General features: G+C 38.9%; 1 protein-coding gene and 1 non-coding gene across 5 annotated transcripts in view; one reads left to right on the top strand and one right to left on the bottom strand.

Annotated features, from left to right (window-relative positions):
* CASK (calcium/calmodulin dependent serine protein kinase) overlaps window positions 1-22798 on the bottom strand; it is a 363023-nt gene that overhangs the window by 296158 nt on the left and 44067 nt on the right. The window lies entirely within an intron of this gene.
* LOC120248446 lies at window positions 22467-22573 on the top strand. Its single transcript, XR_005532575.1, has one exon. It is a non-coding gene; the product is annotated as a U6 spliceosomal RNA (small nuclear RNA).

Here is a 22798-nt window from a genome sequence, read left to right as displayed (position 1 = left end):
GGATAATAGGAATAGGATCGATTTAACACAATGCATGTAATTTATCTTCCTCCCCAAAGTCCTCTCAAATGATACCAAAGGGGTTATCATTTTTAAAAAAGGACTGGGAGAAATGAGAGGAGACCATAGTAATGATCAAATTTGGGGAAGCATAAAAGCAGATAGAGTAGTAACTGACTTAGCAGTGTCAGGAAAGCTGAAAGACAAAGAGAAAAGAGGGACCGTTCAAAACCAAACCCATTTATTTACACTCCAGAATCCTCAAGAAGCTCTTGAGCTGGCAGTACCACATAACCCTGGAACTAGAGGTTAAGAGAGTGGGGCTACAAGAACAAGTTTTGAATGACATGAAATCTCTAGACAAGCAGTTACAGTCGTAGATCCCCCTCCACACCCATACTCCACCCCACAGTGCAACTGCACTATGCCATACTATCAGAGGCCCATTCTCTAGAGAAGGTAGAGCACAGGGTCTGAGAACAGGGCCGGGGGGGGGGGGGGGGGGGGGGGGGGGGCAGGCGAAAACATNATTTCTCGAGGAAGGAAGGCACAGGGCCCATGAAAACGGGGGCGGGGGGGGGGGGGGAGCGTGGAACGCCGTAAGGCAGTTGAAGAAGTGGGTACTAGTAAGTGGAAACCCAGGGGATTGAATGATCACACAAACTGAATCAGGTCCAGCCCCTTTCTCCTTAACAAGGGGGAATGTTAAAAGCTAGAACTTTATTCTTCAGGTAGAAGAATGATTTCCTGTTGTGTTATCTGACCAGCCCAGAAGGAAAGATCTATAGATGACTTGCACTGCTCAACAAGCTCCGCCCACAAATGCAGAGCTCTCAATCAGCTTTCAGTTCCTCTCCTGCAGGGCTTCCAACCTCAGCACTCCTGGCATTTTGGCCTGGATAGTTCTTTGTTGTTAGAAGATGTTCCCTGCATTGCAGGATGTTTAACGGCAATCTCAGCAGCACCCCTTTCACCCAGTTTTGACATCCAAAAATGTCTCCAGACATCATCTGGAGAATAGTCTCTAATTTGGAAGACAGAAATCTCAAAATGAACAGAAAGAGCAACCTAAAGGAAGCAGACTAAACACGAAAGAAAACTTCAAACTACCATTAATATCCTGAGACATTATAGCTATCAAACAAAAACAGAATTTTCAGAAAATATAAAAAGGGCTCTTGAAAAATAAACACCTTGAGAAAATTAAAACTCAACAGAAGGGCTAGAAGATAAAGCTGAGGAAATACCCCAAAAAGTAAAGCAAAAAGAACAAAAGAAACAGAGGGGAAGAACTCAAAAGAATAATCCAAGAAAATTTCCTAGAACTTAAACCATGAGTTGTCCACATTTAAAGAACCCATCAACTACTCAGCAAAATACAGAAGACCCACATCCGCACATGCCATCTGTGGAATTTAAGAGCACTGTGGGCCAGATTTTCAGATTTCCAGAAGAGGAGGGAAGGGTGTGCTGGGAGAGGAGGATGATATGGTTTACACACCAAGATCAGGAACCACAATGGCTTCTGGTTTCTCAGTGGCAACATGAAAAGCAAGAAGACGACAGAGTTAACACCTTCAAAGTCATGAAGGAAATTTCTAACTTTTAATTCTATATCCAGCCAGAAAAATCAATGATCATAAGGATGCTTTCAGACATGAAAGAGCTCAATAAATTACTTGCAGTGTATACTTCGTGAAGAAATTATTTTAAGATATATTTGCCCAAGAGACTAGATCAGTAAGAAGGGCACCAAATGATGGCAAACAGGAGATCCAACCAACACAGAAGATACATAAAAGGAATCCACAGGGGAGTAACGAAGGGACCTCAGGCTGACAGTGGGGTATCAAGGAGAGGTTAACCAGTCCAGACTGGGAGCGGTCAGAATTTCCACTGCCACCCTTTTCAATCTCAAAACAGAAGGACCAGGTGTGCTGGGCCCATTCTTCTGTTTTGCTTCTTCCAGCCAGGGGCTGGTAAGATTCCTGCTCTTCTCTGTTGCCTGAATCAGCAGAAGATACTCTTTTTGCTCCACAGCAGTGTTCTCCTTTGGTATATTCCTGAGAGCTGGAGGCAGGCTTCAGCGAACCAAAAAGCAGGAAAATGCAAAGCAGCCCAAGCCCCCTAAACTTATCCTGAAGAACAGTAAACCAGCCCCATAGCACAGCACTAATGTCCTGCCTGTGAGGAGCCCCGGGTCCTGGGATTTATTTGCACCCCTGCCATTTGGCCTTCCAGAAGGGGCTCCTCTACACTCTCAGGGTACCTGAAGCCAGACTGCACAAGAGGTTCTGTTCTGCTTCTCTCTTCCTGAGTCTTTATACAATAGTGCTAATATTGCCCTGTCTTTACACTGGGTAATATCGCCCTGCCCTTCTCAGTTTGTAAAGACTAAAAAATATACTGTTTAGGCATACATACCTAGGTGGTAAAGCTATAACGAAAACCAAAAGGAATGGTTAACATAAAAGCCAGGATGCTGGCTATGGGGGCAGGGAGGTTGTGATTGCATAGGGGCATGCAAAGTGCTTTGAAAGGTATTAGTAATATTCCATTTCATAACCTGGATGATGGACTCATGGGTCTTCGTTCCACTATTCTTCTTTAATAAACACACACTTTACATACTCCTCCATACGTACATTTCCCAGTTAAAAAAATGTTTTTAATGGTTCAGAGTCACATCCTTAAGATCTTGCTAATCAAAGATCTTAAGTTTTTATATACCTGTACAAGTTATCTTAAGTGACCTGATATATGTAAAAGAAAAACAGTGTTTGCATCTCAAACATAATAAAGTCAGTATGAACTATATTCATTTTAATGGGGTGAACTCTCTGTCCATATCACAGGATTAGAAGCTTCGTTACTTTATAACGAATTGTACAATGTACCACAAGACATATAGGAAAACCATGAACAGAAAGAACCAATTAACAAAAGGAAAGAGAAGGATGGGGGAAGTGAAGACCAACTACAAATTCCTATTATATACATATACATAAAAATATATACACACACAATATTTGTAAATATATATGCATACACACAGAGTTGATATGCAGGCAATCCTCATTATCTGTGGAGTATTTACAAAGTCACCTACTAATATTTATTTGTAACCCCAAATCAATACCCACTGCACTTTTACAGTCTTTTGCAAACACGCGCAGTGAAAAATGTGAGTCACCTGATGTGGACATTATTAGCTAAGGGTGAACAAGGGGACACTCTGCCTTCCTGTTTCAGCGATCATACTGTAAGCAAGTGTCCTATTTGCCATTTAGTGCATTTTTTCACATTTTGTGCTTTTTCTTGGTAATTTTCATTCTTTAAAATGCCCTTCAAGTGGGGCGCCTGGGTGGCTTAGTCGGTTGGGCGTCCGACTTTCGCTTAGGTCATGATCTCGTGGTTCGTGGGTTCGAGCCCCGCGTCGGGCTCTGTGCTGACTGCCAGCTCAGAGCTTGGAGCCTGTTTCAGAGTCTGTGTCTCCTTCTCTCTCTGACCCTCCCCTGCTCACACTGTCTCTGTCTCTCTCTCTCCTAGAAATAAAAAAAAAAAAAAAAAAACGCCCTTCAAGTGCAGTGTTGAAGGGCTTGCTAGTGGTCCTATGTGTAAGAAGGCTGTGACGGGCCTTAAGGAGAAAATGTATGTGTTAGATAGGCCTCATTCTAGAATGAATTAGACAGCTGTTGGTCAGGAGGTCAATGTTAATGAATCAACAATATATGAAATAAGGTATCTTTAAACAAAAATACACATAAAACAGGTTATGTATTGATTGGTTTAAGAAAACATGACCAAAGGCTCACAGGAACCTAACCCTGTATTTCCCCTAGGGGCAATGGTTCAGCACTCATTCAGTGTCCGTGGCAACTTTATAGAACATAACCACTGCAAATAATGAATATCAACTGTGTGTGTGCATATGTGTATATGCACACATGCATATATGTATTTATATTATGTGACATATATTTACAATATATAATATTATGTTATACGTATTTAGAATATAAATTCAATGAGTACCTGGTATATACTGGACCCTCAATAAATATTTGGTGAATGATGTATCAAAAATAAACTAGGAATGAGCAAGCCACTAATACATTTATATCGCACATTTTACCTACATATATAAAACTGAAAAATCATGGTACTTCTACTTGTACCTGTTTCTCTGCTCATTTACTAAGTCTGTATCTTCCTCCTACTTTCTGTGCAGTTCTGATGTTGAGGGAATAAATGGTGGGTAGCAAAAAGGAAACAAAGTGAAAATATAATAATCATGACATTAGCAGTAAGAATAAAATCCCAAGAACTGCATTTTGTAGACACAAATATATAAGTAGCTAATAAAGACAATGAGGGTCTTTTCCTCTTATTTCAACACCGTTAGTCATTGCCACTAAGGAAGAGCTCACACATATCATTCCAACAAGAAATCTAACCCTCTTTTCCTGTAGCTCTGTGGTAGTGATAGGACAGGGATGTTGTTCTGATACTTTTTTCTCTTTAACACTTCTGGTACCCACCTCCACCACCAACAAACACTTATGTATACATACCAAGCTGGGTTACTTTAGTTACAGTGATTAAACCAAAGGAAAAAACTTTGCCTAAGCATAGCTATTGCCAAAGAAACACACATGATGTGGAAAATTATTAAAATCAAAGTCTCAAGAACTGCTGCCTTGAATGTTCACAATTAAAGACCTGACAGAGGAATTAAGATCAGTACAATTCAGGTTGTTCTTTGAAAATAGAAAGGGGAGGCTTATTTGAAAAAGTTGGTTGTGGATCTCCAATAAGTTAAGAGAACAAATCTAGCTCAACTGTCAAAGCTGAGTAATTCAAAGAGTTAAGACTAACAGTTACTCAGTACTTGTACTGGCATAATTAGTACCTCTGCCAAATCCTGCTAGTTCAGTGAAAAGTTTAGTAGACCTTTCTTTAGATTTTATGTAGCACACCATTCTCTGGTCTGAATCTACACAGGATATATTCACCATTTCGAGAGGTCTGCAGGGTACATATAGCAATTCCTGATAATCCAAAAATTCTGGAAAACTTGATTGGGGTGTGTGTGTGTGTGTGCGCGCGCGCGCGCGAGCACACGCATGCATGTTTGAAGGGCTGGCATTCAGGTCATGGGTAGAAGGATATGGACTCTTGGTCTTTGTTACCTCATATATAATGGAGCATGTATCAAGGACACCTGCTAAAAGGAGAAAAATACTTTTGTAATAGATATGAAACATAGGAAGAACGGAGGAAAAAAAGAAAAAATAAAACATAAGAAGTAGTATAAAATAAACACACCCCAAAGTAAGAATTTTGACTTGGTTGTACATACTTAGGCCATTTTAAGCCTAAGCACTGACATTAAACAAAGTCTATTGATATTTGCACATCTTATTCATTTGCCTCATTTTCCCCAATGGAAAGAAGACCCCTCCACCCCAATACAGACAAATAAAAGGTTAATAAAGCAATCTTTACCCTCAGGAAACACCCAGTCTTAACAGATGGTTATTGCTACATCCACATAATTTCAGTACATTATAGAACAAGGTATTAAAATAGTATAATACCCCAGAGTTTATTACCTGTGGATAGGAAGGCAGTCACAGAAAGCCTCCAAGAGACAAGGACACTTAGGAGGGCTTAGAAAGATGAATACATTTTTCAGGCCAAAAGGAAAAGGGGAAAATTCCAGAAATTAGTAGTAGCATGTGGAACAGCCTACAGCCAAGTCAAAGCATGGTTTATACTGGATACTACAAGCTATCTGGTATTACTGATGTATAAATTTGAAGGCTAAGAAGTGGCTAGAAAAGGAGGGCAGAAAAGTGGAAGACAGGTTAAGGGGGTGAGTAGAGGTCACTTAGGAAGTTACTCCATTAGCCCAAGCCTGAGGTGATAAACACCTAAAGCAATGCAGTAGAGGCAACTGAGATACTTAAAGTGACAACGTATTGAATGATTAGCTTGGGAGTCAGTTGAAAGGACTTACAGATTTCTGGCAACAGTTACTGAGTAAATAATGACACCAACAAATGAGGGAGGGGCTATAGGAGAAAGCTAGTAAAAAACTGAAAAGGAGACACATGGCTGTGCTTTCTTTAAAATTTTTTTTAAGTTTGTTTATTTTTAGAGAGAGAAAAGCACAGCAAGAGCTGGGGAGTGGCAAAGAGAGAAGGACACACAAAATCCAAAGCAAGCTCTGAGCTGTCAACACAGAGCCCAACGCGGGGCTCAAACTCACGAGCTGTGAGATCATGACCTCAGCTAAAGTCGGACACTCAACCAACTGAGCCACCAAGGCATCCTGGCTGTCTGTGTTCTCAAAATACTTATTTCCAAAATACTGATTTCCACAAACTCTCCAAGCAGAGGTCTATAGAGCACAATTAGACAGGAATATAAAGTTCAAGGAAGGGATCAACATGCAGATGATGAAGACAACTCCAACTATCATTTACAGCATACCATTTGCCAAGCAGGCTAAGAACTTTATATGGAGTCACTTATTTGTAATATATATATCATTATTTATCATAACAGTAAGAAACTACTGGCCCCCATTGTACAGACTAGGAAAACTGAGGCCAAGACAGGTTGTCTAGGGCTAGACAGATAGTGAGTGGTAGAGTTAGGACTGGAACCAAGACCTGGAACTCCAAGGTCTAAGTTCTCAATCTGCGCACTCCCTAAGAAGGCATGGGTGCACAGGAGGTAACTGAAGCCACTGATGTGAATGAGAGTACTTAAGAGTACAGACCAAAGAAGCACGAGTCCCAGAAAACACAAACATGTCCTCCCACTCCTCCAAAGTGAACTGCTGGATCATCTCTGCAGAAAGACAATGAGACTCAGAAAGAAAAATAAAACTGCCAAAGGCAAGCTCTTAGAACATTGTATCTTCTAGAAATACAAAGACCAAGTGCTTAGCAGGCTCTGCCCCAGGCACAAAGATTCTCCCCATTCCTCTCAAGGCTGGCACAAACAAAGCGTAATTTCCATTTTTAAATTAAGAGCTGCACATTTACATGTTGCTATTCTTCTAGATGTGGGGCTATATATCAGAAACTGGCCCAATGAAAACATTTAATGGAGAAACAACTTTCTGGAAATTTGCTCCTGACTTTCTACTAGTGTTCATGAACTTACTTATAACTAGTACTAAAATTATTGCAATTGTCAAATTTTGCATGCACAGTCTAGGCTTTATAAACTAAAACTAAAAATTATAGAAGTCTGGCAGCATGAAGTTATACTGTAAATCATATTTCTAAAAGAAGTGTGTGCTGTTAATATTTCACTAACATAGTTTTCCAAATGCTACCTTATTCCTGTAATAGTACTGTTGCCTACTATTAACTAATATTTGGGCCCAGAAGTTACCATCTTCATTACTATGGGGTTTTTTGTTTGTTTGGTTTGGTTTGGTTTGGGGTTTTTTGCCAGCAATATTTCTGTATCAGAGTACTGTTAATCTCTTCCCACTCAGAACCACGTTTTATGATCTCCATAACAAGTTAGATCTAATTCTGAAATAAAATTATCTCATTTAAATTACATAAATTAGTAAAAGAAACCTCCAGGCCAGCAATACACTCTTTTCTCTGTTATTCATTTTAGTTGTATTAGGATTATGCAAAGTTTACACAGCAGCACAGAAACAAAAATGTATTTTGCTAACACTCCCAATTGGGGTTTCCCAAATTGGCATCTTGTAGAGTCTTTAAGGAATAAAAGTTTCTCTGTCAAGTTGGGCAAACAGCTTATGAAATACCCCCCCATCCTTGTCCCATATCCACAATACATATCAGCAGCCAAGTCTTGCACTCAGAAAACCAGCCTGTCTTTCCTCCATCTCCCTCTCCCATCATCCATGTTATACCTATTAAACATTAGTGCTCCCTGAAAAACATATTGGACATGATGAGCTAAATTTTAATATTTACAATAACACTATAAATTGTGAGGTTGTAATAGCTGTGAAATATTCTGATTTCAAACTTTTTTTTTCTGAAACGAATATTCCCTCACCCAAACACGGCATATAAATTGTTGTTTAAATTCTTACAGCAAGGGAGATAATCCAATTGTTTGCTTAGTAAAGGATGGAAAAGATTTAACTATGCAATTTAAATGTCTATTCATTAATACTCCCAAAAGTAATTTGCTTTTTACAATTGTTAATATAAGCATATTCAGCAGGCAATAATGTAACCTCTGGTCTTTTAACCAAAAAACAGTTAACAAAAAGGGAAAGCATATAAAGGAATAAGCATTTATACCTAATTACCCAGCTCAGTGCAGGGCAGCAGAAAATAGGTTTTGAATCATAATTGTAGTAATCAGTTCCTAGGTCTAAAGAAGGAGATGATCTGGAAAATAACTACTTTAGGGGGAAAAATCAGAAAATAAGAGTATAAAATAAGTGGATATAAACTGTTTAGGCAAGATAGTAAAATCGAACATTCAAACAGTTGGGGAATTTTTCAAGTTAGGTAAGAAACCAAAGTCCCTGCATGTTACAAAGAATATGCAAGTTAGTAATGCAAAGTTAGTAATTTTTAACTAGTTTCCCAAGGGTGGATCAATCTTTCCGCAGCTCATGTAAGGATTTCCTATTAATCAATAAGGCACACAACGCAGAGGACAAGAAGAGGAAAGGACCATCGTATTCCTCAACGCGTCTGAAAGTAAACTCCTGAGTTGTTTTTTTTTTTTTAATTTTTTTTTTAATGTTTTATTTATTTCTAGGAGAGAGAGAGAGAGAGAGAGACAGCGTGAGCAGGGGAGGGTCAGAGAGAGAGGGAGTCACAGACTGAAACAGGCTCCAGGCTCTGAGCTGGCAGTCAGCACAGAGCCCGACGCGGGGCTCGAACCCACGAACCGCGAGATCATGACCTAAGCGAAAGTCGGACGCTTAACCGACTAAGCCACCCAGGTGCCCCAACTCCTGAGCTTTTTAATCTCCCTTCTCCTGATCTCAGCTGAAGGCCAAGTCCACATTTCCTTCCAGTTGCTTAGCCAAAAATTATGGTGCCATTCTTGATCCTTTTCTTTCACATTCCAATTCCAATTCATTAGGAACTGTTCTTGGCTCTCTTTTGCTGAGATCTTTATTTTCATTTGTTTCAAGAAAATCTGTAACCAACTGTTGGAACAATTTTATGACAGCTGAATTAAAACTCCCATGAGATAATTCCAATAACGGATTCAAGTCAGTGCTGGCCTCGGTTGAAGGTCTTTTCTCATTCAAATTGTGGGCTTCCTGGTGCTTAGCAAATATCTCGGACATTTTGGTCTCTATTAGACTCTTGATCAAAGAATCTTCTATTTTAGCAGGGAGTCACCCTGTTTAGGTTTAGTATGGAAGTCCTTGGGTTCTTTTGTGGGCTTCAGTTCCAATGACAGTTGCTTAGTTTCCTGAGCCCTTACAATGCCGTTTTGGTTTACTTCCTTTTTCCGGTGCTCAGGCGCCCAGTCAATCCCTGCTGATGCCATCTGCAGGGGCAAAAGGTGACTGCCAGGACCACTTGCTATCCCTAGGCAACCTTGAAGACAGAGGGGCTGGTCAAGAAGCTACCGGGCCTGGGTCTCCTGCCATGGGGTGGAACGCAGGAACATAAATGACAGCTGCTGCTGCCACAGCCACCTACAGATCAGCCTGCCTACTGGGCCAGTTGTGGAGCCAAAACTAGTATAGCCTGGCCTTTGTTCTTGTTGCTGCTGTAGGCAGATCAGGTGACTGGGGCCTAGGTTGTGGCACGGGGGCTGAAATGGCCAGGGCTTTGATGCTGTTGGCACAACAGACCACCCACCAAGGGCATTCTTGTTGGAGCTGTGGACAGATCAGACTGCCCACTGGGCTCCAGGTGTGGAGTCCCACTAAGTCTCTGTTAAGCTTCCCCTTTCCTGGTCCTTTGACTAGAGAAAACAGGCTATTTTGTTTTCTATCACTTTTGGTGGTTCTGGGTAGGAGGTCTCTCTAGCATCCAGTGAAGAAGTAAATGGGAGGCAGAAAAGAAAACCCAGTGAATTTACCATATGGTTATTCCTCAATTACTGCTACTTTACCTTCTTCCCAATTCTGAATCCTTTTATTGCTGATAGTTAAATAATTTCCAAGGCATTAATAGTTGTATTTCTGGGAGAGGGGCAGGAAAAAGTGAGTCTAAACTATTTTGTCCCAGAAATGGAAATTGGTACATTTTCAACCTCTTCCATTCCAGCTGGTATTTGGGAGTCCATTCTATTCAAAATTAGGGGATGAGTTACAGTTCTTTTATGTCCAATGTGTCCAGTTACAAATAACAGCCATTAAACTCATCAGGTCTATGTTATAGTGTTCCAGGAGTCCTGGCTCAGAATTTTAAAATCTCAAACAAGTAACTGATGTTTCTCAACCTTTTGGGCTTTGGGGAATATTGAAGTAGCCAAATTATACAGAATAGGAGTACCTTTTCTGTTGTCTCCACACACGGGTGTGCGCACAAGCACGCATACTTGTACGTTCACTCACCTTCACAGCCTTCTGGAGTCTAAAAGGAGACCTAAGCTACTGGAATCTATTCAGTGTACTGCAGTCATGACACACTGGTTGGAAAATGGTGTTTTTAATAATCTCCTTATTTGATCTTACATATTATAGAAAGGGAAGAAAGTTGGGGGTTACATGAATCCATATAAGGTTATACATAATTGAAGATCAGCTCTTAATAAAGGATGTGTTGAGTGACAAAACTAGTTCTTTGAGGACAGGGATTTTCACTTATCCCCCCGTATCCCTAGTATATAGAACTATATGGGTGACATTATGCTAAGGAGACTCAGTAAATGCTTTCTGGGTGGACTAATGGACAGATAAACCCATTTTACGATACACAAACATGGGTGTCATCTTCAAGACACATTAGTGTGGTTATATTTTACTTCATCTAAACTTAGCTTTCTAGCTCTTTAATCTCTGGGAGATTTTCTTTTATCTGGTAGAATAAAACTTTTAATTTGTCAATGCCAATTACTGAAAGGCAGGCAAAAGTTGTAAAATCATACGACATGTTAATTTTAAGTACTTCTTCAAGAATAAATTCTTTTGTTTTACTAGAGATGTTGCATGCCAATTCAAAATCCTTCTAATGCTACCATAATTAAAACTCAGAAAGCAGACTTTTTTTTACTTTTAACATGTAGTAACATCTGTTCTTAAACACTTTGTTTTAATGATTTAAAACAGGCCTTGTAAACTTGAGGCATTTTACAAAAGTAGTATTTTGTAATGGCAGAGACCCAAATATAGCTCCTAAAATTCAGAAAGCTTTTCAACCTAGAAGTTTATAAAATCCGCTGTGATAATGATTAGCTCAAAATTCATTCAAGCTTTTTGTTTATTTGAATGTTTAAACAGTTTACTAAAACAAATTTCAGTTTAGTAATCTGACAAGATTAAATAGGAGCCTCAATCACAATAATACTTTACCATAAAATATAACCAAATGGAAATAAACCATCTTTTATCCATATGATCTTTTTTTTATGAAATTATAAGTAAATAAATCAATTAAGACTTAGAAGACAAATGCCATGGCTCCTAATTAATACTGGGTTGAAGACTAAATTTTAAGCACAAACTTAAACCTGTAAATAGACCTAGGATGAGACCATAAAATTAGAAACCTTTTATTACCAGTGACTATTCATCAATCCATTAAAAATCAATACATACACAATTACTACTTACTGTCCCTTAACCAAAGCCTGTATTTTAAAGCAGCCTTTAAGGAAAAAAACAAAAACAAAAAAACAAGGAACAAAGCATGAAGAGTATCTAGCATCCCTACAAAACAGATGGGTTGAGATCAAAGAAAAGAGCAAGATGTTTTTAATGTATGAATTTTTTATGCAGCTCCACTGAATGACCACTGAAATTTCCAAAGAGAAAGAATTATTCTACTAGCCAAGAATCCTTGCACATTAAAATAGCATAATGAACTTAAAACTTCCTTTCGGCATGCCCAAGCAACTGAAAAGTATAAACACTCTGGCTGCAAACATCCCTTAGGTACAAAATAGTCCCTTTCAGGAGAAGTCACTTTAACTCTTGATACACTAACTTTTCCTCTGAATCAAAGCCATTGCAGCATAAACAGAGCATAGGCTTCAGAATTCAAAAGACTCGGGGCTAAATCCTGGATCTGCCCCTCACCATGATGACCTTTGGCCGGTTATTCAGTCTCTCTGGGTCCACTTTATTTAAACAGTGAAATAGAGATAACAGATACTTCAGAGGATTCTGAGGGGTAAGAGAAAGCATAAAGGGCTGTGCCTGGCCCGTATGCACAAGAGGGGACTTCTTCAGGGGGTCATCTGTTACAAGCATCTCTTTACTCCTTCTCCCCTATAAAAGATGAGACGTCTCCTGTACTACTAAGGTGACATTTCACTATGAAAACTAAGACACAGGAAGGAGTTAGGAGAGTTCTGCTTCTAGTCATAGTGAAACCGGTAACCTGGACCAACCTTTCTACTGAAGAACAAAATAAAACCTGGACACACACACACACACACACACTCCTTGAAAGTATAAATATGTTATGAGGTAATTAAATTTTGCCAGTTGAAGATCTAGGAGAAAAAGAGAACCCACAGCAGGAAGCTCAGCCCCACACAGCTACTTCTGTCTGTAGGGCAACTCTCCAGTCCTCTGAGAAGTAGCTGCCTCATAGGGCTCATATGACCTCATAGGAAAGGGTAAGTGAAGAGAAGTCTTGCAGTGTACCTGAGAGACCAATCTGCACTTTATTCTGGTTTCTTCTGAAAAGCTAGGCCTAAGGTGGAGGTGACCAAAAGCAAACCTAGCCTCGTGTGGACTTGGAGTGTGGCTCCTCCTTATCTGGTAGTCCACAGAATCTCAAATCTTAAAGTTGGATTAGGGCATGGGGCGCCGTAGTGGCTCAGTTGGTTAAGTGTCTGACTTCGGTTCAGGTCATGATCTTGCTGTTCCTGAGTTCGAGCCCTGCATCAGGCTCTGTGCTGATGGCTCAGAGCCTGGAGCCTGCTTCAGATTCTGTGTCTCCCTCTCTCTCTGACCCTCCCCTGCTTATGCTTGTGCGCTCTCTCTTTCTCTCTCTCTCTCTTTCTCAAAATAAATACACTTAAAAAAATTCTTAAAAAAAGTTGGATGAGGGCAGTCCTGGTCATGAGCTCTGCCCCCACAATCCTGGCAAGGCAAATCCTCCTCTGAGAAAGATACTGCCATCTTAGCAGGAGCAAGAATTGGAATAAGAGACAAGAGAAAAAGACCAAGGCATGAGATATTGAAACAAAAAAATACAATAGCGCCAATTTAAAACTCAATGGATGAATTTCTGGGAGCTGAAGAATTAGTAAAGAGGAATACAGGTCAGAAGAAATTATCTGAACACATCATGAAGAAAAACATGAAGAAAACATAAAAGGCAAGGTAAGAGATTTGGATGAAATAATGAGAAGATTTCATGTATGTTAATTGGGATCCCAGCAGGAAAGACCATGAGGTCAAGGCAATATTTGAGGAAATAGCGGAGAACTTTTTTCTAGAATGTTTTCACAGAATATTCAAACACATCTAGCTACAAATGCAAGATTCCCAGTTAATCACAGAATAAATAAAATCTATACCTAGACACATCATAGAAAAACAAGGACAAGGAGAAAATAACCAGAGGTTAAAAACAACAAGATTAGCTTCAAAGAAGTGACAGTTTGACAGCTGACAACAGAATCCAGAGACAATGAAACAATTCAATGAGATGAAATAAACTGCCATTCAAACAATTTTATACCCAGGGACTTCAATCATGAAAGTGATGTAAACATGAACACAAACTGAAAGAGTATATCATAGCAGACCCACACTAAACCAATTTCTAAAGGATACTTCAGGTGGGAGGAAAATTACTACAGATAGAAGGTCAGAGATGCGAAGAATGAAAAGAGCAAAGTAAAACATCAATAGGTGAGTAAATCTAAATACTGACTGTGTAAAGCAATAATAATGTCTTGCTGGCTTACAAATATAGAAAGAATTAAAATGTATGACAAATATTAATATATAAATCAAGAAAGAATAAAATTAAAATTTCCTAGGATCCCTGCACTGGCTGAGATAAGGGTAGTAAGACTTACCAGTATTACACTCCATTAGCGCATTTTAAGTGTCATTTTAAGAATTACCACTGAGAGAATTGAAACAGTATCTAAATTCGAAACTAAGTGGGGGAGGGAATGGAGTGATAAAAAACAATCACAGAAGAAAAAAATGAAACAGAACAGGCAGGACAAGCAAAATACAAAATAAGAACTTTAAACTAAAGTATTTTACTACTGTGTGTTAGAAGCATGAAGAAATATAGACACAATAAACATAATCAAAGAAATTATAAAGTATACTAAAGGGGGATAAGTCTATAGGAAAAAAATAACAATCAGGAACTGGGAATACTAAGGTGGGTTGGGACAGGTTTTATTATTGAACAGGATAGTCAGAGTAAGCCTCATTAAAGAGGTAGTCTCTGAGCAAAAGATTCCTTTCCTCTCTATGGCTGACCTAAAGGCACATACCTCCTGCCATTGCAGGGACCATTATTTTCAATGTATTGTATCCTTGCCATGTCTGTCACCTCTAATTCTGTCACTTTAACTTTTTCTATTCCTAGTACTTTGGCAACTCTTAAAAAGATTCATGGTTTCTGAAAGCATGTCATAGAGTGGAGAAATCTTACACTTTTTGAATTAAATAAGCCGAAATTTCCACAAGCAAATATTCCTTAAGCAAAAGGCCTAACAAAAGGTGACTGATTCTGAACTATTTTTCCTGACTACCACTTTTATCCCATTTGGTACAAGTAGATGAGTTACCATCGTACAACCTAATAAATCCTTCCCTCTCCCTGAAATGCAAAATGAACCAAGATTTTTGTGAAGAAAACAACTAAGAATTCTTGGTGGATTATGTTGCCTGTGGTTGTCACCCTTCTTTAGGGCTATGACAATTAGGCTAGAACACAATGACACCAAGGTCATCAAACTCCCAATCCACCTACCAGCTAGGGCCTGACTGCTGAAGCACAATCATTACCAAATGAACTTAGTAAGTGGAAGAGCCTTATGTTAATCCTTTCAGACCAGAGCCTGAGCTCATCCTGAGCTAAAACCAGCCATTTGAGAGAGTTGGGCTTTGGCACGGACTCTCTTCCCATTCTGGATCCCCTCTTCTCACTTGGTGCTAGCCAATAACCCTCTCTTCCTCTCTACTGGCTGCCATTAATCGCTCACAACACAAGCAGGGGGGGGGGGGGGTTGCTGTCCCTTAGTGCAGAAGGAAAGATGTTAGTGGCAGGTGCTCTAGCAGGAGCTCATAGAAGACTCTGTTGGCCAGTTACCTCCCATTGCCAAGAGAAGGTAGGCACTCCCAGGCTACACCAGACTGGGGATCAGGATCCCTAGAACTCAGGGCAGGGTCAGATCTGAAGAGGACAAATGTTATCCAAGAACTGAGAAAGTTCAAATCCATGGAGCTTATCTGAAACTAATCCTGTATAAAATGTCTAACACAATAGCTGAGGTCACACTCAATCTACTTCCTCCTGTGTCCTCATATGACCAAATACTTTGTGGTTAAAGAGTAAAGAAAGTGAAAAGCTTATAGAAAAGTGCTTTTGTCAGAAGAAAAGCAAAAGGTCTGAAATCATGCCATTTGAATAGTATCTAAAATATACATTTTCAGAAGAACTTTTTATCCAAAATATTTAGTCATTCTACTAAATTTTAGCAAAAAGAAGAAATCAGTATTTTTGACCTTGACTCAATTCTGACCAGACTCAAGGAACAGCCTGAGAAGAAAATGCAAAGTTATGCTGACCTTGCTTTCTTTGTTGGGGGAAAAAAAAATGAGAATCCAGTTATGTCGCCTAGAAAGACATATTTACACCGCTTAACATTAAATGCTCCAAACAAAAGGCTAATACTGAAGTAAAAGGTGAAAAATGCATACCAAGAACCACGACTTTAAAAACAGTACATCTGGTATGCAATTTATTGTAGGGCTGTAGGCAATTAGGGTTTCCTCAAACATCTTTCACAGAGCCAGCTATAACAGAGTAGAAGAAATGAGTTCCAGTGCACGGTTCTATTTTATTTTGGCTCTAACACTATTAGTAAATAACACTGAAAGCACTGAATAACAAAGAGTTTATCAGTTGGAAAAAAAAAATCACAGAACACAATTCTTTCTAGGGAACACATCAAAAGAGCCATTACCATTCTATTTGTCAGAAAATTCTGGTACTTCCGCAGTACAGAAATACAGAGTTACTGTCCTTAATGAGATTATAGTTTGTCACCTTCATATAACAGACTGGATTTTTGAGCTTGTTTTATACCTCTGATTTGCCACAAATACTTTGCTGATCCACAATACAAACAACCCAAAGTACTATACATCTGCTGCTTTCATTTCTTGGACAGATAAAATGGACCTCAATACCAGCTGAGGAAATCATATTAGGCTAGAAATCTCATCTACAGGTAATATACTATTGATCAAGACTAATAATTCTTTTTGAAAGAGACCACTCAGCGTAAACCCTAACTCTAGTCGGGTAAAATGTATTACAGTGATCAGAAAATAAAGATGGTTGGACTGATCAGTGGAGTTAGCAAAGGCTGCTGTTTCAATCACTGCCCCGGATACTCACAGCCTGGGCCATCATGCTGCTTTTCACAGAACAGAGACAAGCATGAATGGCAACAGATGCTTACTGGTTTAGAGGAGTACTTGATTCAAATATACAATGCTTAATGTTTCCCAATCTTAATAAAGCATTACATAAATTAAACTATCAGCCACAGCACACAGTGCTAAAGCTGTTAGAGCAATCTGTTTTTATTGCTTGATCTAAAATCTTGGGAGAGATTCCTCCCCTAAACCAGGAAGTCATTTGCTAAGAGAATAGTTTCACTAATGTGTTCTGTAAAAAGTGAAGTTCTGGACTTCTATCCTTGCCTCGAGTAGAACTGATCAGACACAAAGCATTGCTGAAAACCATCATACTAACCCTTCTGACTCCTCCTTAAATTTCAGTGAGCCTTCTTCATGGCCTAACTAAATGTTACAGCTGTCTAGTGGTGAAGCTCCTGCTCTTGAGGAAGAGTTTCTGTAGAGCATCTTACAAAGCCATTTTAGCCTCCTTTCTCCCACCTTTGACTTCTCATATGGAACATCTTGGTTTGCCCTCAGTCTCAACCATGCTCTGCTCCTCATCATCAGAAACCTCACTACAGGGACACCTTCACTCCCAGTCACTTAATTATCCACAATCTACTTCTGCTTATGCCCTCTGACTCAAGTTATTGAGAGGTTCTGAAGAAAGTAGCATTAACAACAATATTGAAGTGGCGGAACGCTGGCCCAGAGGACTGCCAGGGAAATGAGAACGTATGTGAAATGAAGAATTATCAGGAAGATATAGTGAATGATGCCTCCCTTGAAACAAGACTATACAGGGGGGCGCCTGGGTGGCTCAGTCGGTTAAGCGTCCGACTTTGGCTCAGGTCATGATCTCGCGGTTCATGGGTTTGAGCCCCGTGTCTCCCTCTCTCTCTCTCTCTGCCCCTCCCCTGCTCACACTCTGTCTCTCTCAAAAATAAATGATTGAAAAAGACCATATTGGTTAGTATATTAGTATAAAAATGATAAAGAAAATAATGTACTGCAATTACAGTATGAAAGGAAACTATGTTGGAAGCCATTATTTTAAAAATTTGGTATTTAAAAATTTTTTGATGTTTATTTTTGAGACAGAGTATGAGCAGGGGAGGGGCAGAGAGAGAGGGAGACAGATTCTGAAGTAGGCTCCAGGCTCTGAGCTGTCAGCATAGAACCTGACATGGGGCTGGAACTCACAATCTGTGAGATCATGACCTGAGCTGAAGTTGGATGCTTAGCCAACTGAGCCACCCAGGTACCCCCCAAAATTTGGTATTTTAAAAAGCCTGGTTTTAGGATTTATACAGAAAAAAATGAATTCCAATAAAAATACTTCCAGGAAAATAGAAAAATAGAAAAAATTACAAATCGTTTAACTGTATGGTACAGAAAAGTGACCAAGGAATCAAGTTGGCTTAGTGGAACCATCTGGGCTGGGAAATACCTTCTCAACAAAAAATCTCATTAACATTTATTAAATTCTGATTAAAATATGTATATTTACATCCAAGTAGTGAAAAGCTTCCACAGGTCAAAAGTCCTGCACTTACCAAAGATTCCCCACTCGGTTGTTTACCATAGTCTTCCAAAAAGAGCAACAAGAATCATAAAATTATTAGTGACAGGTACTGTATTGGTATATATTAGAATATATTATTAGTATTATAGGTATTGAGAACTATATGCTAGCCATCTCTCTAAAACTTGCTGGTGTTAGCTAATTAAGTTCTTGTAACTACTCTAAGACAGGCAGTGTCTTTACTCCCACTTCACAGAGAAGGAAACTGAAATACAGAGAAGCTAAGTAACTTGGCCTAGCCCCAGAACCAGTAACTGTTTCAATCAGAATTCAAATCCAGAGCCTATGACTTTCCTAATCCCTATGCCATCCCTGCCTCACACCTGTATCAGACATATGTCCAAGGTTCCCTACTTAAGTTATCCAATCTCTATCACCTTTACAGAGGCAGACTGTTGTATTTATCAGGAAAATTTGTAGACTTCAGCTGCCTTAAATGTTTTACTTACGTTCTGTAGTACTCTGGGTTTTCTTTTTAAAAAGTATATAGTAAGTGTTCACTTACAGTGTGAGAAAAACACTATTTTGTAGAAAGCGTCTCTCCTCATGTTCAAAGTTTATTTGAAAAACAATTTTCAAACTTACAAAAAAGTGAAATTAACACTGCATATTGACTTAAGTCTCTTTTCTGCTGTATGACTGCACTATTAAGTGGCACTAAAAACATCTTTAGTTGGTTAAAAGGTGACAGAGAACTAGAATATTAGCACTATTTCTTCTGGAGTAATTCTATTAATACATGGCAGCAACAATTCTATCAAGTGTTTTGTAGGCAGCAAACACAGTCACACTCCCGTGTATCTAGCACTGGAGTAAGAGTCAAGAAAATATGGTCGCCCAGTTCTGGCTTTGCAACTGTCGGGCTATTTTTGAGTTACAGTCACTCTGTGCCTGTTTCCTCGATTTTCATAGAGGGTGTTAGAGGTAGGTAACTACTTCCACCTGCCAAGATCTAAATTCAGACTTAGAGAAAAACATAAGGCACCAGAGGTTTCCTCAATAGGGTTTTCTTTCAATCTACCATCATCTACCATCACAGGACAATCATCTTCTGTGACTGGAGATAAGAGTATGTATGTTCTAGCTCTAAAATTCACCACTATTAGTTCCAACTCTCTGGTCTTCCCTCAAATAGGGGAATTAGACTGGTCCTTAAATTCTTTTGCAGGGACAAGTCATTTCATGTACCCAAAGACTGAAGATTAACAACCAAGAGGAAGAGGGAGAAGAATCATGAGACCCAGCATCTGCAGAGTGGAGGAAAGGTTTCTGACAGAAGTTACCAGATTGCAGCCCCACTGCCAAGTAGATATTGTAAGCAAGGGCAAAACCTATAGTTGTAACTTGGGACTGCTAGAAAGACCAAAGCCCAGATGGAGAGGGTATGCCAATACATAATAGCCACAACTCTGCACTTCTTTTGTTTGAAATACTCATTGCCTTAAAAGGATGCTATTGCAGTAGAATACCTGTGCCTAACAAAAGTTAACTACTTAAGAAGGTATTCGCTGGTTTCTATTCTGACCAATCAGATCAAAGTACAACATCTACCAAAGGATTTAGCTAATTGCGATCTAAAATACTAGGCTCTGAAGAAGCCATTTAGCCATTCTATACCATGAGTTTCTCCCCTTTCCATAATATCTAGGTAGGGTCATGATATCCTAATTTGGCACAAAGTTAGCCTGGTGGCATAAAGTGCTGTAAAATACAACCAACTTAAGTCACAACAAAGCCTCAGTTACCGAAAGAGTTGCAATACATCTTAGACATGGTTGCACAATATTGTGAATGTAATTGAGGTCACTAAACTATACAGTTAAAATGGTGAAAATAGCAAAATTCATGTCATATGCATTTTACTACAATGTTTAATAATTTTAAAACGGGAAGGAATAAAAATACAACTTAGAATGCATTTTATTTTCATGAGACATTAAATGTATCTTTTTAAAAATTAACCAATACATGTTTTAAGTAAAATAAGTACATTACGACACTTGAGTTTTAAAAGACCAACTTTTTCACTAATACCTCTAATCAACATCATTATCTGTCCAAGAAATGAAAGCAGCAGATGTATGGTACTTTGGGTTGTTTGTATTATGGGTCAGCTAAGTATCTGTGGTAAATCAGAGGTATAAAACAAGCTCAAAAATCCAGTCTGTTATATGAAGGTGACAAACTATAATCTCATTAAGGACAGTAACTCTGCATTTCTGTACTGTGGAATATGTAATGGTAATATGTAACGGTAAACACACAAAAAAAATTTTTAAAAATTCTCAAGAATGAGAAAGTAAATGCCTATAGTTACAAGTGGATTTAACTTACAATTATACTTCTGTAAACTTTTCATGTGAATTACATACTAATGGATTTGTGGGGAAAACCGCTAAAACTCAGATTGAGAAGGTGATTTCTCCACAGTGAAAGATTTCTTTTTGTAAAGCAAGTGAGGGCCCAATAAGTTACCTAAAATTCTAGCTTCTGTACATGGTTTTGGTAAAGCAAAGCTCATCTAGACAAAAGGTCAGATTTAGGGATGATTCCAGGTGTCACTTGATCCAGTCCCTCATTTTATAGATGAGAACTCAGTCTCCAAAAGGCAAGAGACAACCACCGCCTCCCACGTACACTCAAAGCACATACATACTCACAGACACATGAGGTGTGGAGACAGAGCTAGGACCTGAACTCTGAAAGTCAAAGTGCAACAGTCTTCCTTCTCTTCATACTATTCTCCATTTTCTCTTCCTTCCAAAAAAATCACAGCGCCTCAAGAATGCCAAAGATATTTTTTTTTTAATTTTTTAATGTTTTATTTATTTCTAGGAGACAGAGAGAGAGACAGCGTGAGCAGGGGAGGGTCAGAGAGAGAGGGAGTCACAGACTGAAACAGGCTCCAGGCTCTGAGCTGGCAGTCAGCACAGAGCCCGACGCGGGGCTCGAACCCACGAACCGCGAGATCATGACCTAAGCGAAAGTCAGATGCTTAACCGACTAAGCCACCCAGGCGCCCCGATATTTTTTAATTCCTATGAAACGCTTGCTTACTCATTTTTAAACCGTTTTTATCCCTATCACGTTTCCTAAGGTGTGTTTTGAGGCTCACTATTCCTACCCAGTGCTGAACTTTTCAAACGTTCTAAGAGCAAAGTACATTTAGGAGATATTCTATAATATTCTTATCTTTAAAAATCTCAATCAGTATTAGCAAATTTAAGGCTCTGAAACATCCTCTAAGAAGAGACAGACTTGTTAAATTTCATTAAAACAAGCATTTCCTAAACTTCTGAGCATATGATCCTTAAAAAAAAAGATAGAACCAATGTTTTTTGAAACATATTTTAGGAGATACTATCCTACAGCTTCATTCAAGACCTGGAGTACACACATATCTGTGGAATTGAATTCAACTCAGAACACATCAGATAAAGTGTCAACAAGAGACACATCTATCAACTAACTATACATTTGATTCTTGGGGGAGGAAATATATTAGACTGTATAGAGATAAAAGACCCTTTACAGTAAAAGGGTAAATTCTGACAAATCCTTGTTATTCAAAATCTGACAGAGTTTAAGATCATTTAAATATAGGGGCGCCTGGGTGGCTTAGTCAGTTGAGCGTCCGACTTTCCCTTAGGTCATGATCTCGCGGTTCGTGGGTTCGAGCCCCGCGTCAGGCTCTGTGCTGACTGCCGGCTCGGAGCCTGGAGCCTGTTTCAGAGTCTGTGTCTCCCTCTCTCTCTGACCCTCCCCTGCTCACGCTGTCTCTCTCTCTCTCCTAGAAATAAATAAAAAACATTAAAAAAAAGATCATTTAAATATAAAAAAGCAAAACACAGATTCTGATGTAGAACATATTCCATACACAGACTCAATGAATTTTCAAAGAATAGGACTGTGACATATTACAGGTAGACTGAACACATGCTACTCCTTCATAGAATATTCTTAAGATTGGTGTTCTCCCCATGGTTTGGGGGAACAGTCTTTCTGTTGAAGATTATATACATTTGGTGGCAACCTGAAGTGATCATATAGGTTTTCTGATAACCTGAAAAGAGAATTTGGTAAGCCGAAGCTAAATAATCAGAACAGCATTTTGTTGTGCTCGCTTCGGCAGCACATATACTAAAATTGGAACGATACAGAGAAGATTAGCATGGCCCCTGCGCAAGGATGACACGCAAATTCGTGAAGCGTTCCATATTTTTTAAAAAAAAAAAAAAAAAAAAAAAAAAAAAAAAAAAAAAAAAAAAAAAAAAAAAAAAAAAAAAAAAAAAAAAAAAAAAAATATTTTAAAATTAAAACCTAATAAAGTATTTTAAAATCTGTAACATACTTCTCATTATTAAAGCAGCTTTCTTCTGATAAAATGTGAGAATAGATTTATAAATCAGGAGGAAAAATAAGATAAAAAGGTAAAATCACTTTAAATG

Source organism: Hyaena hyaena, unplaced genomic scaffold (assembly GCF_003009895.1).
Source record: "Hyaena hyaena isolate Hyena2069 unplaced genomic scaffold, ASM300989v1 scaffold_12, whole genome shotgun sequence".
NCBI classification, from domain to species: Eukaryota; Metazoa; Chordata; class Mammalia; order Carnivora; family Hyaenidae; genus Hyaena; species Hyaena hyaena.
This window is presented reverse-complemented; position numbering and strand designations above follow the sequence as displayed.